The sequence below is a fragment of the Saccoglossus kowalevskii genome, chromosome 13, assembly GCF_978046115.1.
Source record: "Saccoglossus kowalevskii chromosome 13, keSacKowa6.1, whole genome shotgun sequence".
Classification (NCBI taxonomy): domain Eukaryota; kingdom Metazoa; phylum Hemichordata; class Enteropneusta; family Harrimaniidae; genus Saccoglossus; species Saccoglossus kowalevskii.
The window spans coordinates 26,716,105-26,730,182 of NC_140653.1; the positions used below are offsets into that span (position 1 = coordinate 26,716,105).

Below are 14,078 nucleotides of genomic sequence, written 5' to 3' on the forward strand. Positions count from 1 at the left end.
AGGTACTCTCATCTAGATGGCAAAGTTTCAGTTTTGAAGAAAACGGTAAAAAAATTAGAAAATGATGTTAACAGATTTCACGAAGCATGTAATATAAATGACCTAGACATGTCTGCCATTAATGAAAAATTAGATGAAATTACTGAACGCCTGGATATATTGGATGAGGATGCTGACAGGCAGGAATCTTTCTCAAGACGAGACAATGTCCGACTATATGTTATCGCGGAAGAGGAGGGAGAGTCGCCAGAGAACTGTTTAGAAAAGGTAGTTGATATACTAAACGTGTATGTGAAAGGGAAGATGTGGGTTAAGCGCGACATCGTAAGGTCCCCATCGCGTACCAAATAGACCTGAACCAGGATGCAAGCGACCAATAATTATTAAATTCAATCATTTTGAAGACAAGATTATATTACTTGCTACCCGACCTGTATTGAAAGAGGAAGAAATTGGAATTGGTAACGATTTGACTCGCCATCAACAAGAGCAATTATCCAAGCTTAAAAGTCAAGGGAAAAAGGAATAATACAAATACGGGAAACTTGCCATCATTGTAGAAAAATGACGACCCTGCAGGTAACAATACAAGGAAAACAGAACGAAAACGAAAACCAGCGCTACATAGAACAGGGCCAAGAACATGTCTTCAAAATAACCAGTAAATACTGATGGTAACATTGATTCAAGCCAGGATGCTGGCCAAAGCTCACCAAAACATAATATGCGTTTTATATCGTGGAATGTTAGAGGTATCAAGTCTAAACTCGAATCGTCTGACTTTATGAATTTTATTTTATCTTATGATATTATTTCCTTGTCTAAAACATAGGCGGAATATGAGAAGCAATTTTTGGGTGATTTCCATGGTTTTAAGGTTTTTAATAATAATCAAATAGGTGAGTCTTCAACCTATTACAAAAAGAGTCATGAGAACTTGAGTGGCGGACATCATATGTTAGATTGTTCCAGGTAGCGGGGCCAATATGAGCAAATATGCGTTCACCATATGTTTTGGTTGAACGCACGGTTTCAAGAAAATACGGGTGTCTGAGGATGAACGAAGTTGTCTGACAGGAGTATATAGTTGAAGTAGTTGTGATATGTATGATGGACCGGTGGCAGCTATGGAATTGTAACAAATAGTTCCGACTTTATAATGCATACGAGATGTAACTGGTAACCAGTGCAGTGATTTTAGAAGTGGACTGACATGGTCCGATTTCTTTGATTTACAAATTAACCGGGCAGCTGCGTTTTGAACACGTTGCAGTTTGTTTGTGATAGTGAGAGGACAGCCGACCAGTAGACTATTACAAAAATCTAGACGAGAAAGTACAAATGCACAGATTAGAGTCTTGGTAGCATCAGGGGTCGAATAATGGCGAATCGAACTTATCTGTCTTAGCTGAATGTATTCCGCCTTACACACATTTCCGACATGTTGAGACTGCTGTCTAGAGTAAGACCAGGATTTTTGACTGAAGTTACAAAATGTATATGTGAACTACCAACAGTAATTTAGAATGGAAATGATGATTTCGATGCCAGACTTGGTGACATAATTAACATGGCCTCGGTTTGACTGTCAATTCAAAACTGGCCCAGATATATCAAATGTATGTACAAGTCGATAAAGCAAAATGTTGTGATCGACAGTGTCAAGTCTAATAAAACCAGTTTGCTTAATTTGCCACTATCAATGGTATTAAGTAGATCGTTGACAATTTTCAAGAGTGCAGTTTCAATACTGTGGTATTTACGATATGCAGACTGATGAGTATTAAGCAGATGGTGAGATGATAAGATGATCGTTTAGCTGCATCAGGACTACTCTCTCCAGATTTGTTGAAAGAAATGGAAAATTCGATACCGGACGATAATTTTTCAGTTCATTTACATTCAGTGATGGTGTCTTGATTAGTGGTTTATCATTATCTGCCATTGTTTTAACAGCAAGTTGAATACAGTTATATAGTGTTTTATGATCCGTGGTACATCGTGGCCATTTCACAATGTAATCTCATCCTTACAATTAATTAAATACAAATTTAGTATATTAGTCTTATTTTTGACTCGCTGTTAACATAACTCTGTACAATGGTATTGGTTATATATGAATTGGGTGCCATAGGATGGTACTTGACGGCCAACCAACCTAATCAAATATGTATTTTGCATTGTACGAGTGCAAAATAAGTTATTAGGAAATTAGGATATTAGTACCAGCTGTTTTATACGCATGCGCATTGGCCGATCCTGTCAAATGTCGTCATCTGTTTTGGGGCATGTCTGGTCGATGTGAAATTGCTTCAGCCATTGGGTAACAGAATTACCTGGTGTCTGTAAAAACCGCTGTAAAGTGACAGTAAAATGAATTTGCGCGGTTTTTACGCTGCCATTTTCTGAATGATTTTGGAGCAGCAATGGAAGCCGACCATTTAATTGTCCAGAATATGATTTTAAATGGCCGAACTAATAGAGAAATCAGTCTCGTATTGGAAAGCACGTTTCCGGGAAGGAGAGGTATCGAGGTGGAGTGGCGTGGTGAGTAGATTTTCTCCCCAGGACGCCGAGTTGGGCGTCGGTACGAAGAGGGAGTATGGTGTCTAGCGACCAACATAGTAAACCAAAATTAGAACTCGCTATACTGGTGCAGACGACTATGGTCGAACAACCATGAAAAATAAATGGCGGGACTTTGGTGTTGCACATTTAGCACAGAAATAAAAGACACGCCCACAGTTGAACATACACGATGTGCCGCCATCCAATGGCGAGATGAGCGACTTCCTTTGTGCACAATCTTCAAGAGTGAAACACGACGCACTTGCTAAGCCATACCGTCTGGTGGCGCCCTACTATTTCATCAATAACCAAATATACTATTATCCTGTCCCCGAATTGGACATTTGTTTATTTGGAGTAATTTCCAATTCTACGCCAGGTCCTTAGTAATTAATGATTCCACGTATTTATTTGGCCGTTATTTGACAGACGTAAATGCCATAATGTTAATTCGCGGAAATTCAAACTCACTGATACTGATAGTGAATTACAAATTTGACAAAAAACACTAAATTTGCTATCCCATGGAAATAATTGAAATCAAAATATTTGGCAATATATTAAGTTTTGCGTCGCATGCACACGATTGAATTATCATAGAAAATGGGCCTAATATACTAATGTTGTAATTATTTAATTGTAAGAACGAGTTTACATCCTGGAATGGCCACGGTGTACCACGGATCTTTTATACCACTACAACATTACAAGACACATTATGAATGTTCATGCATTCATTTGGTGAGTTAAATCTTATGTGATCTGTTGTCAAAAACTAGTAATATTGATAAGTGAATGGAGACACTGAAACAACAGCTGAAGCGGCCACTAGTAACTGAAGGTCACACTACAAGGAATACTACAAGTAACTATATATATCGATTTGACTTGATTAATGTGGAGCATTTAGATATCTGATTGAAATAACAAAAGTTCATGCAAATATAGATGCATATACTTTATAACAAGGAGAAGAATTGTAGTTATTTGTTGTTAGCACTACACAAAGAGGACAAAGGACAACGCATTGGTAGCCATTATAGACAAAGGAGCAAGCAACAGTCTAGTATAGAGACAAAGAACAGTACATATTGTTTTTGATAAACAACTCAGTACTCTAGTGAATTGTCAACCATCACGCATAACAAAACCATGAGCAAGTCACTAGTTACTGACCAATTCTTTAATGAGGACAAACTGAAGAATGTTTTCAACTCCTTTGATTAACTGAAAGGAAATAACATTGAACTCAAATTAAATAAACACAGCGTCACATTGACTCAAGGTAATCTATTCACAGACTTGTGGTTGAAATGTTTGAAACATGTTTATCCAGAAAACAATTACCAATATGAATATAAAATTACAGAAAAAACTCAACAATTACGTCTGCAAACAGAAAACGGAAATACTGTAACTATCAAAGTGTATAATAATGGAACTTTGTTTATCCAAGGCAATTCATATCATACATGGATTATGAATGAAGGGGAACCCCGGTGAGATGTATAGAGAAACAACTACAGCTTCATGTAAAAGTGTCAAAGGAATCAGGAAGAGATTTTCATAAAAGAAAGACCATGAGACCAGTACGATAGAGGGATAAAGATTTTGAAAGTTCAAATGACCTGCCTGACACTGATGATAAAATCAACAGTGTAACAAACACGTCACATGAATATAATGGAGATGATGACCAGCAAACAGGCTCTAGTACGTGTACAGTAATAAAAGAACACAACGAAGATAAAAAGCGTAAAAAGAAATCCGACAAGAGCTATTCAACACTGGAAAGTGTGAGAATAAAAAAGACAAACAAAAATCAAGCAAAATATGCCACAAAACGCCAACAAGGCAAACAGCTACATGTAAAACACCAGACACTACTATGAAGAAGATTAACAACACTTCATCAAGATCACCCCCAACTTACACTACGGTCATCAACACTGCAAAATAAAGCAACAACTGACAACCTTAACAGAGATGTACAAAAATGTCCAACGTATAGAGCAAAAATACTGTGAGATTATTAGAAATGGTTACATGATGGAAGAAATAACTGACCAACTCAAAGTCATCAATGCTAGTCTAAGTCAACAATCTGAACAAATACATCACCAAAATTGTAAATAGTGACAAATCAGACAACAAAAATATGAAACCTGTCTTCACTGAAGAGAGAAACACAGATATGTCAAATATGAAAGAAAAAGTGAATAAATTAGAAAGAAACTGTTCAGTGATCAATGAGCAAGTAAAGCAAAATGAAAAAACCTGAAGGATATCTTACTATCAATGAACTTGATAAACACTGAAATGCATAAACACAGGGATCTGATGAATCAACAACCAAGTAAAGGAAAGGAATAAATCCACAGACAGCTGACAAAAAAGAACAAAGAATTGAAGGCAACAAATGACACATTACAGACACAGATGACTGAAATCAATCATCAAAATATTCATCAGATTCAAACCAAAAATTAGTATGAGCCAGTTATGAAAATAAAGGATAACTAACCCAACACAACCTATCCAAAATGATAATGGCTATCAGGTGAAAAAAACCCGAAATACAATGATTGTGGGAGATTCCATATTGAAGAACATTGAACGAAATAGACTATACAGGAATACACACATAAGAACTCTAAGAGGAAACAAATCAAAGATATTGATACATATATACAGCAAACAGAAGCAAATAATATTGAGATCATTGTAGTCCATGTTGGAACCAATGACATAAGTGATGGCACCTCAATAGATTCATGCATGGATGACTTCATGTCATTAATCATTCACACAGAGAAGACATATCCAAAGGCAAAACTCTACATATCCTCAATCTTAATGAAAGGAAAGAATGTACATGTAATCTCCAAATTGGTGCTTTAAACAGGGAGCTGAAAGTATTATGTCAGAAAAAGGTCTCCTCTACATTGATAATAGATATACAGATCCAGAATCACATCTTATTCACACACTTCATCCAAACCACTATGGTACTGGACGATTAGTCAAGAATATGAAGGATGTTATGGCTCCTCTATTAGGAATCCCCAGATACCATCAAATTCAGCAGCGTCATCCTTATGATTCCAATCATCGACAGTTTCAACATTCAGCAACTAAAAGCCACAACTTAAGTCATCAGCCATACAGCCATAGGCCACCAATATACTAAGAATATGTGTTTTCAACAAGATAAACAAAGTACAAGCTATACAAGAACAACATGGCAAAATACTTCTTCAAGGTGATTTCAATAGCAGAACAAGTGTATTATCTGACTTTATAGAAAGTGACTCTACTGATTTCATTACAGTACCTGACACCTATATTACAGACGATGTAAACCCACGTCATAATAGAGATGTGATTATATATACATATGGTAAGATGTTGATAAATCTGTGTAAAAAAATGTGACATTAAAATTCTGAATGGTAGAATACCCGGTGACTCAACAGGCAACTTAACATATTACCACTATAACGGTGTAAACACAGTGGATTATACTTTCTTATATCTTTCTTGCTAGACAAATTTGATATTTTCAGAATTCACAATTTCACATGCTACTCAGATCATTGCCAAATATCATGCCTTTTAAGACTTCCAAAAATAATTTTAGACAAATGTGCAAATAATTACTCACTACATAACCTCAGAATATTTAGAATTGGGATAAGTTGTCTGTAATCAGCAACCAGGACAGGTTAGCGAGTACAGTAATACAGGATAAAATTAACTCTTTTTGTCATGAAGAATTTGAATTAAATGGTAGTGGAGTGAATACGGAAGTTAGACAACTCAATTCAATTACAGACATAGCTGCAGGATCAATACTGAACAGAAAGAAAGCTAACAAGAATTCAAAAATAAAAAAGAAAAACTGGTTTGACCAACAATGCAAACAAGCTAAAGCAGACCTGGTAGAAACAGCTATTGAGAAAATTCCTTCTGACAATAAAATAAGACAGATTTATTATTGTAAGAAAAAGACAAGGATTAAAAAAACAACAATTACAAAAGAAATTATTAGATAAATTAATAACATTCGAGAATAATAATTCAAAAGAATTTTGGAATATTCTAAATCAACTAAGAGATTCTAAAAGTGACAATAGTAATTTTATATCTCCAGACATCTGGTTAATTATTATAATATATGAAATAGTGATATCTCTGCAGAGGATGAAGACAGAATTAACATGGATATTATGAATTTAGAGCAAACAATTTTGAAAGAAAGTTCCATCAAGATTGAAATTACAGAAAAGTCAATCAAAAATCTTAAATCAAACAAATCAGCAGGGTTTGATAGTATTTGTCCTGAGTTACTAAAATTTAGTTCAAATCTCCTAATTAAATCATTAACACAACTCTTCAATTTAATTTTAAAATCAGGATCCTTCCCAATTGTATGGAATACTAGTCTAATCACTCAACTACATAAAAAGAGTGATGTAAATGATCCTAACAATTATAGAAGGATCTATGTAACCAGTAGCATGGGTAAAACTTTATGTTCAATCATTAATAATAGACTAACCACATACTTAGAAGAAAATAAAATTTAAGAAAATAATCAGGCTGGTTTTCGTAAAAATTGTAGAACAACAGATCAAAAAAATTAAAAGTTTTATGTTTGTTTTGTAGATTTTAGGTCTGTTCTACAATTGATTTCACAAAATGGCATAGAGGTGCTATTGAAAAAATACATTTAACCACTGTAAAAGAATTCTTGGACTGAAAAAATATGCTAGCAATGCAGCTTGTAGAAGTGAGATTGGTAGTTTTCCATTATTGACTGAAGTACATACTTTCATGTATAAATATTGGTTAAGACTGCGGGAACTTCCAGAAGACAATATAACGAAATCAACATAATAGTAACATGTGGATGCATACAATGAAAGGCATGTTGACAGAAATTAATCAGAACTCACTGTGTGATACAAAGGAAACAATCTTAGACTCAAAATCTAAAAAATTTGATTAACAAAGTGAAATGTCAAATGAAACAAAAATACACTGATCATTGGAGATCAAACATAAGGAAAGATGATAGCAAATTACGTACATACTCAAAATTTAAGAAAGATTTTTGTTATAAACAATATTTATCAAATGTTGTAAATATTAAACAAAGAATTATTCTAACAAAATCCAGGATAAGCAATCATAACCTTGGTATAGAAACAGGCAGATACACACGCTCCAAAACAACATTACAAGATATAATTTGTCTACATTGTGATTCGCATAATGTAGAAAATGAAGAACATTTACTAATAGTTTGTCCAAAATACATGACATTATGTCAAGATTTGTACTCACATATAATATTGCCAAAAGAAATCAAAAGTAACAATGAAAAATTTCAATTTATAATGACAATAACAGACAAAACGTCAATTAAGCATTATATTGCTATTTTATTGCTATATACTGAAAGAAATGTATATTTCTAAAGATGCAATAAACAATTATTATTATTATTATTATTATTATTATTATTATTATTATTATTATTATTATTATTATTAAGGCAGACTTGAATGGTGACGGGAATATACCAGTAGATAGTGAATCATTAATTATTGTTGTTATATATGGTAACATTGTATCCAAACATTCAATTAACAAGTTAGTTGGTATGATATCGAGATCGCAGGATTTAGCTGGAGATTTGAGAATCACGCGTTTCACTAGCTCTTCAGAAATCGGATTAAAATTGTTGAGAGTGTGACCTTGGAAACGTTTTTCGCTATGGACAGAAATATCATGATCTTGGCAATCCAACCTTCCTCCAATCAATTTTACTTTACTGTCGAAGTATTCTAGAAAGCGTTCAGACAAATCAATTGATGGGTAAATAGATGGCAGAGTAGCAGTCACACTTCTACCAAGTAGTCGATGTGTAACATTGAATAGTTGTTTGCAAGTACTGCAATCTCCTCACTATAGTAGGTGGTTTTGGCATCGTGGACAATATTGGTAACTGGTTTCTTTGATTGGACATATATCTGTTTATGAATTGTCAATCCCGACTTTAGCTACTGTCTTTCTGCACGGCGGCGATGTTGCTTGGCGGCCTTTAATTCAGTGCTGACTGCACTGAACCAAGAGGCATTCCTGTGCGATGTAACAGGCGACACGTTGCTGGAGCATGCTTATCAATAATGGCCCGTAAGTGTGAATTAAAAGCATCAACAGTCAGTGGATGAAGACCAGAAAGACTGTTGTGCGGATCATTGTTCAGAAAAGGACGATTTATAGAGCGAATGTTGCGAGCAATCACATGAGTACTGAATGGTTTCGGTACAGTGATGTTAAGGCGACTAATAACACAGTAATGATCAGAGGCGATGGCATTGGAAACTTTAGTGGACAAGACATGATTTTCATCAGATCGATGGAGTAGCCAGTCAAGAACGTGTTCTTTGTTGTGAGTTGGCTGTAATACAGTTTGGGTGAAATCGAATGTTGATAGTAGATCCATCATCTTTGAAGTGGTTGCATTTTGTGGACAGTCATAGTGGACGTTTAGTTGTATACGACCAAGACTATCGTAACGTGGTAGGTTTGCAGGTGGGGTCATTACCTTAATAAAAACTGAGCTCATGAATCATGTACAGCAAATACAAAACAACTGTTTACTGTTTCTCTTTAAAATGGAAATCTTTTGGATAAAGATGTACTATTTTGCAATGTACATACTCCACCACACCGTGCCACAATATACGATTGATCTGTTAGAAAATGAATTGTTAAGAATATTTCAATATTTGGTGATATGAATATAATATTAACGGGAGATTGTAATTCCTGCACTGGTGACGAACCAGATTATATCTTAAATAATACGCGACTCATGTTGTCAATAATTTTCAAGGCTACAATGAGAACAACTTTATTGCTCCTTGCACAAATAAGGATAATGTGCTCAATACTTTCGGTCGATCGCTTCTATTTCTTTGTTGCACATTTAATTTACATGTGTTAAATGAGAGGATGGGGGAAGACACGGGGATTGGGTATTTCACTTGTATTTCTGCAAATGGAACTAGCTTGGTCGATTGTGTGATAATATCCTCTGCACTTTTTGCCAACATAACAAATTTCTCGGTCATGACCCGCACTTAATCAGACCATTTGGCGTTATTTTTTAGCATGGCGTCTGTGTTAGGCCCCCGCCAAAATATACTGAGAAGATCAATACAAGTACGGATACAAAGTTCATATAGTCACATGACCATGCAAATTCTTTCATGATTTTTTTAGAAGCAGATAGTACCACAACAAATTTAAATACGATTATTGAAAATACTTCATGTGGCATTACCAAATCTATAGTTATCATAGAAAATGAGTTCCGATTGGCAGCATCGAAATGCCATATGATAAAGCACATAACTAATTCGCCAACAACGCAATCTCAATGATCTGATTCTTAGTGTAAAATAATTAAAAAACAAATGTACAAATCATTACGTGAGTTCCGCAATACAAATAGTTTACTAAACTTACAAGAATACCAGGGAATTCGTAAACAGTTTAAAAAAGCGAGATTATATAAACCACCTAAAATCTGGGCTCGTGGCCACTGATACTAAATTGTTGTGGTCAACCCTTCAGCGCATTAATTGTTCGACGAGTTTGGGTAGATCGCGAGTTATTACATCCGACCAATGGTTGCAATATTTTAGTAATTTATTCATTCCCAAAGTGGGAGATTTTGTCTAGCAAGTGACTTGAAGATGCTTGACTATGTAAACGATCTCCTACCTGGTACTAAAATGGAAATCGATTGGGACATTCTAAATGGCCCTATTACCGAGGAGGAAATCCATAAAAATATTCGATGTCTCAAAAATGGCAAATTAGCCGGACCTGATGAGCGTATTTGTGATTTTTTTAAGGAGGCATCGAATGTGTATATATGTATTCTGTTTAATCATATTTTTGATTCTGGCAAATGTCCATGTGAGTGGGCAAAAGCATTAATCATTCTTATATACAAAAAAGGTTCCATCAACGACCGCGGAAATTACAGAGCAGTCTTCTTACTAATTGTTTTGGGAAAATATTCAACTCCATTTTGAATAGACGTCTATGTTTTTGGGCCGAGGTCCTTGGAAAAATTGACGAATCACAAGCCGGATTCAAAAAAGTTTATTCCACTTTTGACAGTATATTTGTACTGCAATCATTAGTGCAAAAATATCTTACATAAAAGCGTAGCAAATTCTTCTGTGCATTCGTCGAATTTTCCAAGGCCTTCGATAGAGGCTTTGGTACACTTTACTTAAAGGAGGTGTGAGGGGCAAAATGTTTAAAATTTTCTTTAATATGTATTCTAACGTGAAATCGTGTGTTAGAACTGGGAGTGGATTAGCTGAGTATTTTGAAGTAAGACTGGGGTTCGCCAGGGTTGTATGCTGAGCTTGTTTTTATTTTCATTTGTTATTAATGAGCTAGTAAGGGAACTTGAACAAACTGAACAGAATGGCGTTCAACTGTACCCAGATTTGGTAGAACTATTTTGTTTGCTATTTGCAGACGATGTTGTCATCTTTTCAGACACTGTTATGGGGCTCCATAAACCTTGAAAAGACAAAAAACGGCGGCCTTTTGTCAAAGCATGAAAAGAGGTCTTACTATGGTAAACACGTAGAAGTAGTTTCTTACTACAAATATATAGGTGTATTGTTTTCATGTAGATTGCAATGGTCGTCTGCTACTAAATCTTTTAGCCCAACAAAAAACAAAACAATTTTTAGGAACAACAACAAAGTCTGGCCTTTAACATATGAAGCATTTTTAAAATATTTGATTCAATCGTATTGCAAATACTGACATACAGAAATCTGGAGATTCAAGAAATATGACTGTCTTGAAAGAGTTCAGTATTTATATTGTAGGCATTTCCTCGGTGTATCAAATAGAGCGCCCGAAAACAGTGTCTTGGAGGAATGTGGCAGAAACCAAATCTGGTTTTATACAGCCAAACGTTGTGTGAAGTACTGGGCTAAAATTATCAATATGCCAAAAATAGAAAATAGTTACCCACGTAAATGTTATGAAATGTTGTATACCATATAAAAATCTGGGGTACGATAAAAAAGTACGTGGGTTGCAGAAGTTAAAACATTGCTGTCTTTGTGCAATCTTGACCATGTTTGGTATTCCGAAGAAGTTGGTAATAACAATTTAGTCTTGGAATTTTTTTGCTAAAGATTTAAAAATAATTTGTACAGTGAGTGGTTTAGTGATATTTATACCATGACTAAATTAGATACATATCGTGAATTTAAAATAAATCTAATATTAGAGAAATATATCACTTCCATACTGTTATTTCACACAAAAATGCCTTATCAAGCTTTCGCTGCTCGGCACATTGTCTTCGCATTGAAGTTAGTAGAGGAGCAATCAAAAGAAACCAAAGGATATGTCAACTTTGTGAAACAAACCAAATAGAAGATGAGTACCACTTCCTGTTAGTCTGCCCTTTTTATAATGAATTTCGTGATAGATATCTATCCCGTTACTTCTATGATCCACTATCTTTCAACATTTTTATTCTTTTAATGAAATCACATGAAGATGTCATTTTTTGGTGAATATGTATTTCATACATTAAATGCGAGATACGAAATTTCAGATTTATTGTAATATTTACTATACAAACGCACAAATGTTCTTTTGTTTTGTAATCACATTATGGGCCGAAGGCATTTAATATTTGTGAATAAAGACCATATATACGAATAACAACAATTATTATAATATTTTACACCACATATTTCTGATTCAAATATTAATTGATAATTAATAAAACATATACCAGGATTTTGATAATATTGTATGTTTTCAGATTGAAGAGAAAACAATACATGTATTGTAGGAGCGGACGAGATGATTTTGCAAATATTGAGAAATAATGTTGTCCTTTTAATATGGATTATTGTTTGATTAATGTGTTCGTTCCACATGACAGACGAGCCCTGATGAGGTAAATATACTTTGAAATACCACACTTCTTCGTTGTATAGGTTATCTTATAAGTGGTGAAAAATCAAACAATTGAACTATTGGACGGACAGAAAAGTGAAAGGTGAATAAGATGGAATGAATGTAGTGCAGATTTGTGGGAATGGGATTGAATAGAGTAAATTTATAAAAGTGAGTATGTTTCTCTGAAATGAATGATTTATTTTATTTGTCCCACTATGTTTTCTTTTTCTCAGGAATTTGATGTGCTCGAGGAGACTGCATTCGAGACAACAACACCATAGACTAGGCACGTTTATTTACATGAAAAACGTTAAAAATTGTATTGTTTATTTCAGTTTATTACTCATCTGTTTTGAAGTGTTCATGTTATAAACAAACGTATCTTATTAACGCTTATATTCAGTAATAAATATTTACTTGATTTACTTTTATATATTTTGCACATTAACACTTTCCAAATATATATTCACGTATAGATAATGGGTATTGATAATGGTTTCTGTTACCAAATTATCAGCGGAAACGCATTTTGAAATTTGTCGCTGATAAATGCACTTTTCAATGAGTAGCGATGGTAAAACATTTTCAATACATGTTGCTGGTGGAAACACTTTTCAAAATGTGTCTAATGAAAATACTTTTTAAAATGTTGGTCTAGTAAAAGCACATTTGAAATAAAATCACTTTTGTGATAATGAACTTTTAAAATACGTTTTCCGGTTACATAATGTGTTGTATGCAAAAACGAAATGTTGCAATCAAAAACAGTGACTGACAATGTATTTATTCGATGGAAAACGAGTATTATCTTTCTTGAATCACTTCTACAATGTCACAACAAATTGGTTGGAGGTTTCAAAAAATGACGAACTGAAACAAGAACATCAACTCTGTACCAGGGAATTTTTCGTTAAAAAAGCCATTTTTTAATAAAACTATGTTATTTTCTGAATGAAAAGGACAGTGTTTTGCGTTATTTTCGTATTGTTTTTACCAGATTTTGCCAAAAAACTATTTTTATACACGATCACAAAAACGTGACTACAATATAGTTGAATACATTCAGTTATTTTATGTGACATCGAAGAAGTTAAGTTCTATTCATAAAATTGGTCCTGGACCGATGTTCAATTCTGTATACATATATCTGAAAGGAGAAGGTCTACCTACAAAGGCAAAATTGCAGCATACATTATTTGGCGGCAGATTTATTATCCTGCATCTGGTGAACGGTAGTTGTAGTTCCAATCACATCTGAGCATTCTCACATGTGATTTAACAATTTTCTCAAATCCTTAATTGAATTCTTAATTTGAAACACTTCAAAATCATCAACGATGTTTCAACCCAAAACACCAAACTATAAATGTTTCGCAAAGTGTTAATGTATAAGACACTTCTGTGTTCACTAAAAAAACGTTTCTTTCAAATTGTGTTATCATGAAGCACTTCCTAAAACAAAGTTTACACACATGCAA

General features: G+C 34.2%; 1 pseudogene across 1 annotated transcript in view; it reads left to right on the forward strand.

Annotated features, from left to right (window-relative positions):
- The first annotated feature begins 10,340 nt into the window (after positions 1–10,340).
- The window catches only part of LOC100374498 (sushi domain-containing protein 2-like), a 31,359-nt pseudogene continuing 27,621 nt past the window's right edge, over positions 10,341–14,078 (forward strand). Inside the window, exon 1 of the transcript XR_014931438.1 lies at positions 10,341–10,482. The product of XR_014931438.1 is annotated as a sushi domain-containing protein 2-like (transcript). The remainder of the gene's footprint in view (positions 10,483–14,078) is intronic.